The sequence below is a fragment of the Simochromis diagramma genome, unplaced genomic scaffold, assembly GCF_900408965.1.
Source record: "Simochromis diagramma unplaced genomic scaffold, fSimDia1.1 OVJJ01000618.1, whole genome shotgun sequence".
Lineage (NCBI taxonomy): Eukaryota > Metazoa > Chordata > Actinopteri > Cichliformes > Cichlidae > Simochromis > Simochromis diagramma.
In genome coordinates, this window is record NW_024387423.1 from 1480797 (window position 1) to 1499832 (window position 19036).

Genomic DNA, 19036 nt, shown 5'->3' on the forward strand with positions numbered 1-19036 from the left:
TTAAGTAAAGGTTATTCATCCATGATCTTCACTGACACTCCTGCACCACCCAAATGTTCAAGTATTGATGGGATAGTCTTCCTATTAAATGTGAATAGACAACAAAATTTTCTTTTGTTGGTGTGGATGTGCTGGGGTTTTTAGGATGTGTACATATGTGTTAAAATAAATAAATACATTTTGTAAAACCTCCAGTAAAAGTCAAAGTATTTACTCAACGTCTTTAGTCAGGTATAAGTGAAAAAGCACAGGCTCTGAAATGTGCTTAAAGAAGGTCAAAAGTAGTAGTGTTCTCTGGATTTTTGTGAAAAGCTAACTGAAAGCCATGCTACATTAATATACTAATAATATAATATCATGACCAGGTTTGACTGCCTCTACACCTAAGCAGAAGAATAAGTGCAGGCGGGTGTTAAAGTGGGATTGAGCAGGTGGAAGAAGCTGAAGATCAGTTAGTGGCTGATCAGTGCTGAGGTTTACTGCTCCTGGAATGGTTTTACACAACTGTATTCAACTAGATTTAACCCATGAGTTCACACGCTATTTAGCTGATTTCCATTCCCCACTGGGCCACGCTGTTGGTATGAATGTAGAATTCAGTGGTTGAATCTCTGTATCATCAGCTTAAATTTAAATTCATCTCTGCTACACTTGATGTAATCTAACTAACCAGGAACACCACAGCCGCTCTACTCCACTCCAACACATTGCTTTGATTTCTTCACAGTACGTCAAGTTAAACTGTTTACCCTGCTCTAAAATACTGAGTGTTTGCATGCAACCTTTGAATGACACAAGGTTGCATGCATCAGTTTTGTTTTGAAGGACGTTACACAATATGAAAAATCACATCAGATACAGATCTGGTATGAGGACACTTTACATTTTAACAAAGCCCATTGAGCCTTTAAATGAAACCTCTCTTCTTCTTCTTCTTCTTCTTCTTCTTCTTCTTCTTCTTCTTCTTCTTCTTCTTCTTCTTCTTCTATCCAGTTCTGTCTTACATCTTATTTCATCTCTGTCTGAAGTTATCTCTCGTCTTTTTTTCCAGTACAGCTACCTGAAAACTGTAATAAACTAGAGTGACAAAGTACTTAGAAGTATATTAGATAAATCTGTTACAATGCATTATTTTTTCTCAAGAGATCAATATTTTTAGTGCATGATCCGCAGATATTTTTATTTGTATTTATTTATTTATATATTCATTATTTATTTATTTATTTCAATTTATTTGAGTTAGGAACACAGTCAAGCCAAAAATGATCGTCTGCCAAAATGAGATTTCTGGTATTTGCCAAAAAAAATGATTGCAGGAATTTAAACTAATATAAATGACTTATTGGACTATAATCTGTCAAAAATATGTCAAACATATCGCTCATGAATGATATCATTTTGAGGCAGAAAGAACATTCCTCCCACAAGGTAGAAGCTGCAATCTGTTTTAGCAAAGTGACTTTTGTACATCCATCTGAGTAAAAAGTCTTATTCACATTAAAATTGTATTTTTAAGCGAGATCTGGCAAAGAAGGTATCAAAAACAGAGACAAATCCAACATGGCAGTCATATAAACACAACAAGAGACCAAAAAGTACTATAATGATTATAAGGTCAGTACAATAACGCAGTCACAAAAAAAACTTGCAGAACTGGTCATGTCTTTATTTTATATATTACCCTTCATATATCCTATTTACTACAGTCTACTTACCAATATAAGTAAATGTATTAAACATTAAAACACACACAGAGGGAGAGAGAGAGAGAGAAAGAGAGAAACATCGAAAATCACTTCTTGGCGACACCACCAAAAAAAGCCCTATTGTCTAGTTGTCCACTAGATGGCGCGAGAGTCAAGTACAAAGTCATTACAATGTAATTTGATTCGCGGTGGCTAAAGCGGAAGAAAAAAACAGAGGTCCCACTCCGCTCTTTTTCTTGGTACCGCAAAATTTGCACAGACACGCCTTTCGTGTGTTGCAAAGAAAATATGTTTTGTTTGAGCAAAACAAAAATTTATTTATTTAGTTTCTAATGATTACATTCACACTTTAATGCAGGGAAATGCCTCGCAATAGACCATTTGTATAACCGTTTCTCTCTCCTGGGCAGCACATCTTTTCTATGCTATCTTTGCTCTGACTCCGCGCTCGCTGACACTTGTTGGGGGCTACATGTGTTCCTGTGTCTGAGCGGTTTGGGCTCTCAGGTTAGCCGGCAGACGAAGAGGCCAGCCCCGAGTGTACTGTAACATAGTGGTGAGTGACCGCTGTGAAGTTGTTTGTCCCTATTTAATAGCATGTGTAGCTCTTTTGTTTCCTCGCAAATGGCTGTGGTAAATGACTGCCGAGCACAAACATAAAGCGACTCACTCGTGTGGTCTACAGCGGTCTACTTTTTGCTGTTGTGCTGCAGGTTTGCTCAGCACGTACCCGCGTCCTGTATCCGAGCACAGCTGGGTAATATGAGGTTTTGATAGCAGAAACTAACGTAACTCATCTGTTATTACATTTGTCCTTTCTGGCCTGTTAACATTAGTTAGCATACTGTTCCGATTTGCTCGTGTTTACGGGCTGTAGGCGGATTCAAACTCGGACTGTTTGCTTGGAGAAAGAAAGCTCAGGAGGATTTAAGCTGAATTGAATTTGTGTTTGTTGGCGATCAGGCTTTGAAAACCTTCACTCAGCATCACAACTCTGTCCTAAAGGAGTCTTAAGCTGTGATTTGAAGGGGGGGCAGGCATCGCCTCCTGTTTTACTCGGGCCCATGATCATTTCATTACATATGAACTGAAGTTGAGTGTGGATGTACACGCCCACATTTATCTGCCTTGGAGAGATTTTTCCTGGTGGCTGAGATACAGCCGGCTCCTTATCACACAGGTGAAGAGTAAACAAACCTTAACTCTGTTTAGTCTGTATGCATCACATATCTCTGATGACAGGCACCGCCGATAAATCAGCCGTGCTCATTCAGACATATTATATCAGATCTGAACGCCAGGCTTTAAAAAGCGACCGCAGGAGTGACAGACATAGCAAACTGCCCCTAAGAACAGGCACCATCATCTGAGTTTGACCACCAGAGAGCACTGACAAGCTGGGGTTTTGTGTTAAGAGTGAAAAACGCTTTATTTATTTTTTTATTTTTTTATTTTTCCCCTATCTAGAAACGTAAAGAAGTCTTTCTGATGTATTGGATCATTTTGAATTCCCTTCTGGTGTTGTATGAAAATATGACAGCAGTAAGATAGATACATGTAACAGTCAACAGTCCACAGCCCTGGTAGGTGCAGATCTATCACAAGGACACCATCTGTCTTTAGTTTTTTACATGTGTTGAGAGACATCTGAGAAAGGAGGCGGATCGTTAGACTGCGGGAGAAGTTTTTATGAAGAAAGACGTGCCCTCTGGTCAGGCCTGGAATATTTGAAGATAAATATGAGGATGCTTTAACAGTGTAAGATATTACTCAAGTGTAAGTGATCTTTCTGTTTTTTATATGACAGCACGTGATGAAGCGCATGACTTGCTCAAAGTGAAATATATATACTGGAGATATGGGGCAGTGATGATGCTCATATTAACTATCGACAAGGTTTCAAATAACGAGTCTGTAAGCCTAAAAGTGAGACACTCTGTGTGATGACAGTTGAGAGTGGACCTGTTGATACAGTCCTCTCATGCACACAGTGCAGGCACCCATCCACCTTTTGCTCAAATTCGTTGTTTGAGAGGTGCGGCCAATCACAAGAATGCTGGGTGGCTTTGAAGGGAGAGAAGGTAAAGCTACTTGTTTTAGACAGCGGTGATTTTGAACTGTGAATATTGTAAAGCTGCTCTGGTTGAGTCCAATAGTACACAAATAGTGTTGAAGATGAGCATAATAGGTCTCCTTTGTATTTTTCTTAGGATTGTGCAGTGTTTAGTCCGCAGCGTCTTCTGTTTTAGTGGGCAACGCACCGCATGGTTCTTTGTAGCATGTGTATGAATGGGTACAGTGTAAAGTTCTCTGGTTCAAAGTGTTACAATGTACAATAGTGAAAATGGCAACTTGCAACTGAGCAGCTTTAATCAAGTGAAGTCTATGACAAGAGTCAGTACAGGCAGCGCTGCAGTCAAACCAGTTCTCACACCTGTGTGGGTCACTGACCCTAAATCATTAACTCACATGCACTCTAACAAACAAAGAATAGTACACTTATGGTTACAGACTTCGTGCTTGCATGTTGAATACGCTACATTCACTTCTGAACTGAACATGATTTATTGTGATAGAAAAATTCATGTATTCTGCGATTAGACTTCGATGACCCATCGTGGCAGCACGAAATCCCAGCAGTGATAGGATTTAGGACAGGACCCACCCCCCCAGAGTCTAGGTGCTGCTGGTGGTGAAGATGAACTGAGGCTTTGATGGAGCTCTGGCTGAGGTGTCGGTGAGGTGGAGATGGAGAGGAGGTGGGTTGCATGCAAAGTGGAGGCTGATTGGCTCAAAGGAGGCAGACAAGGAAATGATTGGACTAGAGTAATGAAGTCTGTACTGAGATTGAAAGCGTGGGAAAGTGGTAGTGATGTAAAGAACAGAAAAGCAGCCTAACACCCAGGAAAGCAGGCAGATGACTGATTACAGATCTTCCTAATAGAACTCACACATAAGCTTCATATAAACAGCTGCTGTTCTACTGGTAAAGTCGTCCTGCTATTAAATTGAAGTTTAAAAATTATATTTTCTATGTCTTTCCTCAGGTGCTGGTAACTTTCAGATAAAGTTATCGGTGGATAAGGACTACCAGCATAAATTCATCTACCAGAAGTAGTGACCCAGCTGCGTGGAAAGAAAGCTCACCTTGGTGAGTGGCATCCTTTTCATTACTTACCTGATTTGGGTTCGAAGTGATTGACAGTGTCAGAGCTTTGGCTGGAATGTGTTTCCTGCCACAGTCCAAAGAAATGCATACGAGGCTGACTACATATGAATTTCTAGGGAGCACAAGCACATTATAAGCCCAAAAAGAACAAACACTTGATGTTTCATAGGATCCAGCCCCCCTATAAGAAGATCCCCCGCCCCTCTGAATTGGATAAGCGGAAGAAAACGAATGACGTATTTAACCGTCATACCAAAACAAGCAACACGGGGTCTCCACAGCTGGTAGCACCAGTGTGGTAGCTTCATGGTGGACACCATTCCTCCCCTAAGAGGAGGGTAGTGCTGGGATTCGAACTCAAATCGCCCTTTTACTAGAAAACCAACTAAGACTCAATGCCACACTTATCTTACCAAGTTAATGGTTGTAGTGTTGCTTTTATATATGTGTTGTAAAAAAGATTTGCTAGAAACAATTCAAACAGTCTGCTGCGGCACTGTTCTTCTCACGCTGCTATTTTGATCGTTCATTATTTTTTCACACCTGTTTCCCTTTGTGGTGAAGGAGGTGTCTCTTTCCTGTTCTAGACAACTTTTCAGCCAATCGGCGTTTGACCTTCGCACAACATCGTCTACGCTTGGCTGCATATTGTTGGGGTTTTTTGGAGGACTGCATACAAACTCATCTCAGTGGGTTGCATACCAAAGTTCTTCGCTCTATGTAGTGAAAGGGACACAAGCACTGTACCACAAGCTCTGCTTATAGCTGTGGTATTGCATTTGTTTTTTAAATGGGTAGGTGGGCTTACATTATAAGCATATCAAACACTCACTTCCCTAAATTGGGTTTGTAGAAAGTCATGCCCACACCTCTTGGTTGCCTGGAGTGTCCTTAAAGGCCAATCATCCATGTTTGAGTGATTTACAAATGAAAACATGTCGAAGCAGAAAGTTCACTGGTAAATTTTGAATGGAGCTTCAGTTAGGGATATATTATTTCATATTATTTTTCAGAACCGCATTAAGTTTGCTGTGCTTGTGTGTAACTGAGCAGTGATTCAGGCAGCTCCTTTTTCCAACAATATCTTTTTTTTAAAGCTGGCAAAACCTCATTATTTATAGTATCAGTTAAAGAGGCTCCAGCTTCATAAGGAGAAAGAATAGTAGACCCTCATCGACAGGCTCCTACCCCAACCAGATGTTCAAGCATTGATAGGATCTGCTTATTGAATAAGATGTGGATAGGCAAAGATCTATATACATCTATATCCTATTGTTTTATTGTACTTTCATATAGTGACAGCTCGCGTCTGTTAGTAGAAAACCATTGAGCAGCACCGTGGTTGACAGTGTGGTCTCAGAGCATGCAGTGTAACCTATTTCCCGTGCTAGGTTCACTGGGTGTTGGTATGAATTTCTGTTAAGTGTTTGCACTCTAACAGAAAGTTCATGAGACGAAAGCACCCTAAACCCAAAGGCTGTTAAAAGATGATGAATATCAAAACAAAAGGCAATGGAGCCCTAGACTAACTTTTCCACCAGCAATAGTGTTAACAACGCTTTTAGTCGGTTGTAGCAGCTCATGGTTGGGCCACAGACACTTTTTTGTACAATATTAATTCATGACCCAACATGCTGGTGCCTTGTAATAACTTTAGTGCAACTTACAGTGTATAGGCAACATTGTCTGTACACACAGCAACATAGCATTGGCACAATGGGAACATTGTGCCAATTCGGTTGCATGTACTGCACTTCATTGTTAGCTGCCTAGTCACTCCCTGCTTGCACTTTCATTATCAGTGGTGTCTGAGTTGGAACTTCTCGTTAGCTGTTCCTCCCCCCTCTTACTTGTCATTTTTATTTTTAAGATACAGTAAAAAAATGTGATGTGATGTATTTTTTGTATTTGGCAGTTGATCATACACAAATTAAAATCATATACACATTACTAGAAATAAAAAAAATATGTATGTAGCATGCAGGATGAGAAGAGTAGACATGCTCTCTGTGATGGGCAACTGACATGTAGAAATCCAGCCAGCTATGACAGCATGGTAACACTTGTGAGCTGGTCGTTTGATTTTCTTTGGCTCGTTTTCTCTAACATGATGAGCACAGTGTGGGAAACAATGTCTGCGCTTGTCCTTCGGTTTTCCCAGGAGGGATAGCTAGGATTGTTGGCATTCCTCATTTAAACCAAGGATGCAGCTACACTGCAGCTCACTGAGCTCAATACTGCTGTCAGGATGTAAACAGGTCAAATTACAGGTGGGAAGCTCATTTATAAATATTGAGATCACAAGGGCTGGAACACTTTTGAGTGCAGTATTATGCAATTCGCTGATTTACAACCCAGATTACTGCAGTCACATGCCAAGAAACCTAAAGACTGAAGCTAAAACAGTGTATCCACGATGTCCCGTGAAGAAGAAATGTCAAGACACATGCTTCATCAAATATGCTTGAAGCAGCACAGCACCTGCACACAATATCCCAGCATCCAAGTTCACCCCTCTTCACACAGAGCTCTGCAGTTGTTCTCCTGTGGCTGCGCTCTGCTCCACATGAGTGCGGCTGAGCTCAAACTTGATCATTCCGACTCTGCTTTATGGTTCGCACAGACGCGGTGGTGACAAGTGAGAACATGATGTGCCGTCCGCTGGTGTCAGGTGAAGCTCTGCGCCCAGCACCCTACCCATGCGTTCACAGGTGGAGTCTAGTGTTTGTTTAATACTTTTAAAAAAAACTCTGTTGTTCCTGTTCTTCGTATTTAGGATGTCACATTTAGATTTCTAGCTGCAGTAACTCACAGAGATGGCAGTGTGATGCAAACCGAAACCTAATTTTACAAGAACCCTCTGAGAGATCTTTGACTGATGTTACTGCCTCAACATTCAAGCCAGACTTTTTTTATTACAGCCCCTGTGTCATCACAGACTGAATGGATCTGCTTCTGTTTTTCACTGTGGCATGAAGATTGTTGTAACAGTAAAAACAATAATAAATCCATCTTTATCTTTGCCATTCCCTGCAAATAAAGATGTGCATGAGGCAGATGAATTAAATCTGTTATTATTTAATACCACGCAGTCTTATGCTCTGCATACATAGCACAACATGGAAACTAGGTGTTGCTCACAGTGAACCGAGTGCTGATGTTTGTGAATGAATACCAAAACGTACCCATGTATGGTAACACTGTGACATTCATGTAGAAGTACACAAATATAGAAACAGGAACTGGATGACAAACGTAATGAAATGAGTTTCATTAAAGGATCCTGGAGTCCTTCATCCACTGAGGTCTTGATTTGTGTCAGATAATCAAACCACCACTCTAATAGACACAATTAAGCGTTTGGGTACAGGAGTTCACATCATCTTAAGATTTTGACGTGAAAACGCATCTGTTGCCATGTTACAGAAAGCAGTTAAAGCAGCCTTTTATGTTTCGAGAGGTTACGAGAATGAAAGGCGCCCGACGTCTCTCTCTCGTGCGTGTCACAGAGTAATTTTGTGTGTCAGAGATGACAGCGCTGACACCTGGCCTCCCAATTGGTTCGATGCGGATCTCTGACCTGTGAGTCATCGCGGCGCTGCGCTGAGTGCCTGTCTGTTGTGTTAGATCATAAGCACTGTTGGCATTAAACGTAATAATAGATTTTAGTGAAATTGAGAGTGTGAAATGGTTTACTATAATAGAGCCGCAGTCTCTCAAACATACTTACTGTAAGTGTATATGCTGATTTCAGACTGTTGTATTAAAGCGGGGCAGAAGGAGATTGTTTGCCTTTACAACACGACATAGCACTTTACAGCTTAATCCTCTTGGCAGACACAAATAACTGTTAATTTAATTGTTTGGCGAGTGGAGGTATGAGGATATGCACGGTGTCCTTCAGAAAGCTACATCCCTCTGTGTCCCGCGTTGAAATGTCAGCTGTACACACCAGCTGTCTGTTATATTTAACCTCTCTGCTCTGTGTATGTGTTTCTCTGTATATCTGTCAGTCTGCCATAACTTTTCTCTCTGTTAGCTAGAGATGACCAATTGCCAGCGTCTTAGCAGTGTCGTGATGGGCTTCACAAGATCCTACATAAAAACATTTTCATGTCAAAATGACAAAAAAAAAGATTTCATTTGTCCCTTTATAGCTCATGTAAAGCAGCTTTTTGTTTTAAATATTGGTAGTCATGATCTTTACAGTATTGTGTGCAAAAGTCTATAAAAGTCTACATTTTGCTTCCAAGGAGCCAGACTTTTGCCAGTTTTTTGAAGTGGCTTTCAACAATTGTTCCCCGGGCTTTGTGAAGTTTTCTTTGGACATCAGCTGCTTTTTCACTCATTTTCAGCCCTTATTGGGGAGCTTTTTGTCAAAAACATTCCTTACTGTTAAAGTCAAAACAATTACTTCCAAATTGTTGGTGTTAAAAGTGGTTTTAGATACTGTTAAATCACAGGGTGCACTTATTTTTTGCATACTAGGTCTGCGTCTTAGCTAGGGATGGGTATTGATAAGATTTTCACGATTCCGATTCCATTTTCGATTCTGTTTAACGATTCGATTCTTTATCGATTCTCTTATCGATTCTTTTTAAAAAAGGAGAACACTAAGGTCGATTAGCTTAGAACTTTGTTTTATATCTTCTCTTTGAACGAGATAGAAATTTAGGAGTAACATGGCCTTACAAACCCAACAGTGAGATCTTATGAGATCCAGCCTATGGCTCTTCAATGGGGTGTCACAAGAATATCCAGTAATGTCCCTGCCTACAATTAAACACATTTACTTACCATCTGCTGTGGCAAATGGGTTCAAGCCTTTGACCACAAACTTAGTCACTGCGCGGTGACATTCGTCTATCCTGGCCTGAAAGGAGACGCTACCGGTAGACTGCAGTGAGAACTGCCAGCGAGCGCCAGCCAGACTCTGTCTGTCTCTCTCATCGTGGTCACCTAAACGCACAGCAATGGCAGGTTTTGTATTAAGGCAGATTGCGCAAACATAATATGCACTGTTAGTTGATTATTTACCTGCCGCATTAACGGGAGAGGACGTGCAAACGTTACCGCTGCTGCTGGGTTGAGATTCACGAGTCCGGAGTGGAATTAAAAACACGACATTCATTTAAGGTCATCACGTGTTTTGTGAGCAAATGCTTTTGCATATTCGTAGTGTTTCCTCCCTTAAATGAAATATCTACTTTGCAAGTATTGCAAGTTGCCCTGTTGTCATCCGTTCTCGTAAAGTATAACCAAACTTTTGAGCGTTTGAGCCGCCATGTTTCCTGCCAGGTAAATGACGCTCCGCAACGTGGTGACGTCATTCGGGGCGACTGGAATCGATAAGGGAATCGTTTGCAAAAATGGCAAACAATTCCAAGGAATTGAAACAGTGGGAACCGGTTCTCAACAAGAACCGGTTTTCAATACCCATCCCTAGTCTTAGCTTTGTTTTCTTATTTCCTAATATGTAGCACCTTTGAACTGCAAAAGGGTGTACTTTGTTTTTCACAACTCTACGTCTATGACCTGCCTAAGTAAGGTGTATGTAGGAAGCACTGAATATTACATAGGTGAAACTACACAAAGCTAAACCAAGACCATTGACAGGCATCCACACTGGTGATGCTAAAAAGCAAGATAAGAGTCAGGCAGTTACTGACAGCTGAACTGCTAAAAACTGTACGTGCTACTGTAACACTTTAGCAGCCACAAAGTTACACTGCAGTGCTGAGGCCAGGCAGATTGTCAGAAGTGATGGCATCACTGAGAGGACTTGCTAAGCCTCACTGACAGGCTTTGGCTTCACACTCTGACTGGCCAGGAGTCAATGGGCATGCCCTGAATTAGTGCAGGGCTTTCCCACCATCGAGAGTGCTGTGGTGGCTGGAAGGCCTGTCACTGGCAGACAAGTGTGAAGATCAGGGTATGTGCCTTATAGTTAGAGGGATTTGTAGCGACTATAGTGGACTATAGAGAATGAGACTATGCTCCATTTTCTAATGCACACATGTGCTACAATCAAAAACTGTCTTCTGAAATAAAGACATTTAAAGGGAACTGGTGTGTCATTGTCCTGGCTTCCTCCCCTCAGCTGGTCACAGCTGATGGCTATGCCTCCCTGAGCCTGGTTCTGCTGGAAGTTTCTTCCTGTTAAAAGGGAGTTTTTCCTTTCTACTGTCACCAAGTGCTTGTTCGTGTGCGGTTGTGTCATTATTGAGGCTTTCTCTGTATTATTGTAGGGTCTGTAAATTACAATATAAAGCACCTTGCGGTGACTGTTGTGATTTGGCGGTGTATGAACAAAATAAAATAGCACCTAATTGAGTGAAATATTTTTTTCATTTTGCTTAGTTTGCCTGTGTTTGTGAGGTTGTCTAATGGTTGAATGATGCTTAAGTAGGTATAGTAACACTTAAGGAAATCTTGTGAAAAACTACTGGAGGAAAACTGAACCACACAAAAAACAAAAGGTCAGAACTCAGCAGTATTATTTTTATTATTTCTAATTACCCTAAAATGAATTTTAGAAAGTTTTGTAACTAGTACAGGTGAATAAACCACACATCCACACACATGTGTAGCCCACATTCTCTTTATATAAGGCTCCAGTTTGCCACCCAGCATGCAGCAGAGGAGAAGTAGGATGAAAGATTGCCGGAGCGACAGTTATATGAGGTAAACGTTCACGAGTGGGCTGCAAATCATGACAGCCGGTCTGCTGCGAGTATGGGAGGGTGAGAGGAAGAGTGAATAAGAGGAGGGGGTTACATGTGGGAGTGTACCACATCAAATATGGTAGGGAGACAACACGTTGCAGCCGCAGCCCAGTTTTATTGAGCAGATGAGCGAATGAGCAAGCAAGCGCGTCTCGTCCAGACACCCACACTGCCTGGGCTGGTGTCCTAGGAGATTAGCAATACATTGTTACGTCTTTCTCTGCATTATGTAGTTTTAAATGCCATTTTATTTTTTATTTTACATTCAGTCCTTAAAATCTTGTTTGCTACGCAGGGTTATTCCTGTTTAGCACACTTGCATCATGTTGTGTACCCACCACTGTTGGGCTGCAGGGCCAGCCTGTTCGTGACGCCTGCTTGTGTAGGTAGGATCATTTAAAGATTTGAAGACAAAGCACAAAAGGTAAACGTTTAATTTGAACTTTGTCATTCAGAATGAGTACAACGGATCATTACAGAAGGTTTTAGAGACAGAAAATGCAAGTCATGTCCCTTAATACAACACTATGAGAAATCTATCCAGAACAGTGTCCCATATGCCATCTCATCTGCACTATGGATTTGCTTTGGGGCCAGCAATTTGTAATTGATTTTCATAAAGTGCACCACTCACTGCCTGATTTCAATATGGCTGGGATCCCTGTGTCCATCAAACCACAACCACAGCCTGCCGCAGCGCAAAAGCACAAACAGCATGAGCTCAGCTTCACCACATTAAAATGAAGCAAAGCAGGTCAGATAAACATGCATAAGTTCAATTCCATGCTTTTCTTGTTCAGCTGTCAGTGATGTTTGGTCATTTATAAGAATGCTTTATCCTCACAGATATATTAGAAAAATAGAGCTCGGGAGGATGCTTGCTGCTAATAAAATGTAAATCTCTTGCAACGTAGTCTTTCTGTTCATTAAACACAATTGCTCGAATTTGATTTGAATACACACACAGAGGAGATTTCAGTGGCTGATCCCTATGACTGTTGTACTGATTACACCTGAATCTGCTCCTTTCCCTCACCTACCAAATGCATAGAACATGTTGCCATGGTACCAGAGAAAGGCTGAGGTCTTGCGGTTGTCACATTTTGTTCAAAGACAACCTTAGCTCCCCACACTTATGTGTGTGTGTGTGTCTGTATCTAAATTATTTTACTTCCTTTGTGCCTCCTTTTCATGACTTTCCAGATGGAAAGCATGCACCTGCAGGTGTGTGTGTGTGTGTGTGTGTGTTCGTGTTTACATATCTTTGTGGGGACCAAAAATTGGACGTTTATTGTATTTGTGGGGACCAACAGACCTTATGGGGACAAATCCCAGTCCCCACGAGTTTGAAAGCATTTTTCAAACTCAAAATGTGATTTTAGTGTCAGGGTTACGGTTAGGTTCAGGCTAAGGGTTAGGATTATTCATTCATTTTCCATAGGGTAAGCGACTAGTTAAAGCATTATGTCAATTAGATGTCCCCACAAAGATATGAAAACACAGTGTGTGTGTTTGTTGGGTGGGGGGTTCTAAAAGCCACTTCATCACAGGCTTTTAGAAACTGGAAAAAAGAAAAAACAACTTCACAAAACCCAAAATGGATGAAATTAGAAAGCCACACTGCTATCTATAACGGTTAATGGCCCATTACGGTGAGCTCGTATTAGCCTGCTTAAATGGCTGCGTGATGATGTAATGGCATTGAATACCATCTCCTGAAAACCAAAACTGGCCTTCGTCATGGATTTTTCATGCTATTATTAGTTTTGTTTCAGCGCTTTCCTCTTTTTCCCTGACTAACTTTGTTATTGAGCCAGAAGTTACATTCCATATACGGACATCAGACAGGCCAACTACCAGGTCATTAATGTTTGTTTTAGTCACAAATGGTGTGTGAAATATGCTCAAGCCCTGGACAGCTACGTGCTACATATGTTTGTGTGTGCAAGAGAGCGGTCAAGCAAAAGTGAGAACGTGAGTGTGCGTAAACACTGGTGGTTCTGCTTTCACTCATAGGCCTATTAACATTGCTCTGAGCCAAACCAGAGCTCACAAAGCCAGGGCAAATAATGCCACATGATTCAAAGACGTCGGTGGATTGAAGGAATTGTTATGGGAATGTGTTTTGATGGATTGACTGTTATCTGTATACAAATGTGTTCTCAGATCTTTATTTCTCTTTTCTCTCCCTGCTTACTGTTTGGTTGGAAGGTGATGTGATAAAGTTATATTATTACATTATGCGTCTCTTTTTTCACAGAAAAGATCAGAGAAATGTTTTCTCTGACATCAGCAAGTCTATTTTGAGATGTTTATCGAGAAGCTCCCTAATATTATTACCCAACACTAAAAAGTGTTATCACATGATGTGCTATGTCTTTATTTGTCTTCCAAACTGCAAATCCTTCCCACTGAATAACTATTCTGGGAAAGACACTGCAGCAACACTTCATGTTTGGAGTTACAGTTGGAGCTGTTACGGAGGCCCTTTCACTCGACTCTTCCCACAGCGTAGAGCAATGATACTGCGCCATCATCATCACTGAACGATAATTATTATTTTATTTTCTCATTAATCTCACTTTTATTTCCTGTCACAATCCCTATTATTGCCAAGTGAGGGATCAGATTTATCTTAATTCGGTGCAGATATTCCCCCCATTATAATTTGGATGAAGTATTAATATTGCAGTATATTGTGTTGGCTGCTTCTTACTCATATATACTGGTGGCAACGTATTTTGTTTTGGTCCCTATGCATTAGGAACACGTGAATAGAAGTTAAGTAAGTTGTTTGCAGGGACAGCAGGGGAAAATAATATACATTTACTGAAAGCATTTCTAAAATAGATAACGGCACACACAACCCAATTCCAAAAAATGTTTAAACATGTAAAAACACCATGTAAGGATTTGCAAAAACAAATTCTCAGTTTTATATAATATGATAACTTTTTTAGAATTAGGATTACAATCTTTTATATTACCATTATGAGCCAGAATCTGCAAACTTCAAGTATTATCAGCTATATCCAATTATGACCAACAGGTCAGCCTCCAATATGTCCAGTTGTGATGCAGTACATTTCATGCATACACAACATAAACACAGTGGTGCAGGCACATAGTTCCGCTCACACTGATAGCAACAGGCGAAGACATTAATAACAACAAACCAAATCAGACACTTAAATCACTTTTACCTAGCTGAACGCAGACATGTTTACAAAGCTAAATAAGACAAATCAGCTAAAGCTATCCAACACTCTCAAATGAACACAAGCCAACAGCGGGCCTCATTTCAGTTGTTTAAGTGAGAAGATGATGTAACTTCATGTAGTTTTGGGGGAAATTATAAAATGTAACAAAAATTTTGCATTGAATAAAGATTCATTTTTTTTAATATGATGTCAGTTTTAGGTCTTACAAAGAAAGAATTTGAATTTAAAAAATCAGCATTAGTATGTCACACTTAAAGCTAAAAAACATTCAGACCTCTTCTCCTAAACCAAGGTCAAGGCTCTAAAACACAAAAACCTGCATTAACAGGCTCATTACTTATTCTCAGCAGATTAGACATGAAACTCTATCATCTCCAGACAACTGACAACGAGCCAACAATAGCAACAGCTAGTTGGCAGCTACAACAGCTAATTAGCTAACGTTACACCAGCTAATGCTAGGTTTGAGTATCCTAAAAATAACTTTTCCTTTGATAAATAGTTTGTTTATATTTTCACATTGTATCAGAGTTTATTTGTTAAGTGTCAGATTCCAACAACGTTAGATCCCCTTCAAAGAAAGCTTCACTAACTCCGGCTAACAGCAGCTAACTCCGGCTAACAGCAGCTAACAGTGGTACAAACAGTAGCGCGTAGCAACAGAAATATTCAGGATATGCTCAACAACTCACTCATATTACTGTCATCAGACGGAAGTGATATTCACTGAATCATCAACTTGTATCAGTAATAATTCAGTTGAGTGCAATCTGCAGTTTACTGGCGTTAAGCAGTGAGACTTTACACACTGATAGATTAGGTTTTAAAACATTTATTTTCGAGAAAGATTTATTCTAGATTTATAGAACACACACACTCATCATCACCACCGCCAATAATGCACTGTATCAGGTATCACAGAATAGATGTTTTGCAGTACTGTTGTCATTATGAGCACCTTATCATCATAGTTTCATATTGTGAGATAGCTTTATATTTTATACATGTCATTTGGTGAACCAGACTTTCTGCTATTCGGTTGCCATGTAGCTACAGTGACTGTGTACTGGGCTCTGAGCTCTGCCAAAACACAGGTGACCTGCAGCTCAATAATGTTTCCTGTGTAGATACAGATAGTTGGCTCATGCTGCTGCTGATCTGCAAACACACAGCTAATGCTCAGCAAGTCATGGAGATTCAGTTATACTGTTTCAACATTTCTACATGACTGACAATAAAAACAATTTATTTTTCCATAATTCATAAGGTAATGCAAAGCGCTGGCTATATGTGAGAAAAGAAAGGGAGCAAATCTGTGCGTCTGCGTAAAAAAAAAGAAAAAAGAAAAATTCTTCCTTTGTTGTGTAATGATGAATATGCTCTTTTGCTTCCACTGACACACAAACACCCTCTCACACACATGCAGAGTTGTCAGTTTGCCTGCAGAGTTTGTGGCTACCACACTGTGCTGTGCCAAAATTGTGTTGTTTGAGAAAGCCTGGGGAGAGAGGACAGGAACCTCAGGAGCTGTTCTGTTCCCTCAGCCGCTGCAACACGGAAGGTAGCTTTCCTCACACTTTCCCCTGCAGCCGCCCAACAGGAAAAAGCTTTAATGGCATCAGCTCTCATTGTTGAAGCTGAGACAAACACTTTGCGCTTGCAAAGAGAAGGTCATGCAGCTCGGTGTCCAAAAACGATGCCTGGAATTGAAGGGTAGTTATTATAAGATGGCTCATCTCTGTGGTAAAAAGGATAATAATGAACCGAAGTCCTGCATTGTCATTTTTTTCAGTCTCCATTCACTCCTCATTGCACGTTGTACTCAGTCTTTGACGTCTTAAAAAAAGGATAATTTCTATTCTTTTCTCATTTTTCTTTTAATAATCTGGAGGCTTAATGACAGTTTAGACAGATAGATTGTTGATCAGCTTTCAAGTAATCAGCACACAGCTGGGCCTGTCCTTACTTTTAGATTTAGAAGGATTTGCTGTTCAAAAATAAGATTTCAGCTTTGGTATTTTTCCAGTTTTTTTCTCCTGCTCTGTTCTAAATATATCAGACCTAGTGACCAAGCTTAATTCCAATAATTCCAAGTTAATTTGACTATTTCCTTCTGAAATGTACAGTAGTTATATTAGATTCCCCCCAGAAAACGGGAGCTCTGCATAAACGAGCGCCTGCAAACCTCAACTAAAGCAAGAAAAGTGGGCCTGAATTTCTTCACAACAGTGTGAGACTGACAGAGTCCTACTAAAGATTACTTTGAGTTATTGAAGCTACAAGCTGCTGAATCATGGGATGCACTTGGTTTTCACCTAGCTATGTGCACTCACATGAAAACCTTATTTTCACAAGAATATTGTACGATAGTGTTGGTGTACAGATAATAAATCATATTAATGAATGTGTGTCGTGTTGGGCTAATAGGCTTCTGATGACTCTTAGTTTTGTTTAACTATTTTCCCTGTTTTTTTGCAGATCTGACCAAGCCTGTGCTCTAAAATCAAGACGTTACCCTGTACGCTCAGAAGACGACACTAAAGGTTAGCACAAAAAAACAAAACAGTAGCCACTGGTTTCTTTCCACATTAATATTATCACACCTCCAACATGAAAGAGTGATAAAGCAAACCAGGGTACACTGTGAACCTGTGGGGTAATCAGGAGGAACACATTGCTCTCTCGTGTTTGTACCAACCTTTTCTCTGCATTTCAACCCTACAAATATAGATTTTTATAACAGGCAAAGAACACCGTGGCACACTAAGCCGATTAAGCTTTATTAAACTAAATGCTTCAGTGAGGTTTCTGTTTTTAAAAAAACAAAAGTTTTCATAATTACTGAGCAATCTATTGTTCAGTTTTCAAAGTAGTGCTGATAGTAGTGGCAGTTTGCGGCGCTTTCAGTCTTTTAAAATAAGATCTGATCGTTATTATTCTACGGGTCACAGGCCAAGGAACATAATTCTAGGTGTAACCCTGATCATTTTTTATCAAGCCCTGTTGACTTGGGTCAAAAGGCCATAGTGAAAGCAGTGTAACTGAAAAAGCTAAGTGAAAATACCATAGACTGTACATAATTTAGAGACATAGCCACCGGCATTTTCATCATCACGATTTAGGTGTTTTTAAACCTGTTGTGACAAGCGAGGGGTGGATCTGATTGTGAAAATGAGGAATACAGCAAGTTTTTCTACATTCAAGGGAGTCGCCCATCTGCTCACCACTTCAAAGAATTCAGGTTTAAGACATGTCTGTCTTTTATACAGGCTATGATTACCACATAGTATTTTCTGTGAGTACTTTGGTACACAAGTCATCTTGTGTTTGACCATATTGAAAGCTTTTAATGTGAAACTGCAGCAGGTATTCTCAGTTGGGAGTAGAAGTAACCTAGTGTGTGTGGGTTTTTTTTCTTTCTGGGAACATTGACACAGATACCCACAAAATATATAAATGTTCCAGTACTAACACTTGTTGAAATGAGCTACATCATTATAAAGAAGAGATTTCTCTTTCCGTTTCCTTGTGAAGATGGTTTGCTGTGTCCAGTCTGAATTGGTGAAATGTGGAGTTGTCACTCTGCAACATGCATGAGCCCTGTTGTTTTTAGTCAGTGTTGATTCCCATGACTCCAAGATGAGCCAGAGGAAGCCCAGTGTGATTTTGACACAGTTCCCAGGCCCCCAGATCTCCCTCTGAACAAGGGCCGTTACACAGTCACACATACACACAGTTACTCATAAGACACGGACAAATATGTGCATGTGTGTGTGTTTTATGTTACTAACATTAAAAGAGATAAATGGACCGAGCATCCTTTGGTCTTTGATCCACACATGTTCAGTCTTAGTTGTTAGCCACACACCCACACATACACACACACACACACACACACACACACACACACAGACATGTCTCTCACAGTTACAGACAGCTGCAGCTTGTCCATATAAGAGGTCTACTGCAAAACCAAGGACAGCCAGCAACTGCGCCTCTCCCACTCATGCTTGAGGTCACTTGGAGTCAGTGGAACCTCTTCCGCTTCCGCTAATCTAAAATCTAAAAGGGGAGGTGGGGTGTCTCTGAATTTTGATTTCAGTTTACAGATAATATTTTATCAATGGAAGCAATCACAGTTAGCTGTTTTGGGCAGGAACTCTTTTTGTGTATCTAAATTGAAAGTTTAGATACGCACATGTGAGAATTAAATGG

At 40.4% G+C, this 19036-nt stretch overlaps 1 protein-coding gene and 1 long non-coding RNA gene across 4 annotated transcripts in view; one reads left to right on the plus strand and one right to left on the minus strand.

The window, feature by feature from the left end:
* Positions 1-529: 529 nt before the first annotated feature.
* LOC120722034 lies at positions 530-18980 on the minus strand. The gene is made up of 3 exons (XR_005693319.1): positions 18858-18980; positions 16286-16289; positions 530-540 (listed from the first exon to the last, which is right to left on the minus strand). It is a non-coding gene; the product is annotated as an uncharacterized LOC120722034 (long non-coding RNA).
* Positions 2123-19036, plus strand: part of LOC120722031 (neurocalcin-delta A) — a 60631-nt gene continuing 43717 nt past the window's right edge. Inside the window, exons 1-3 of one of the 3 annotated variants that reach the window (XM_040012740.1) lie at positions 2130-2262; positions 4754-4857; positions 17300-17364. The gene's annotated coding sequence lies outside the window, so the exon portion shown is untranslated. Of the gene's footprint in view, positions 2263-3462; positions 3483-4753; positions 4858-17299; positions 17365-19036 lie in introns of those variants that run through there. The other 2 variants (XM_040012741.1, XM_040012743.1) reach the window with 2 other exon arrangements.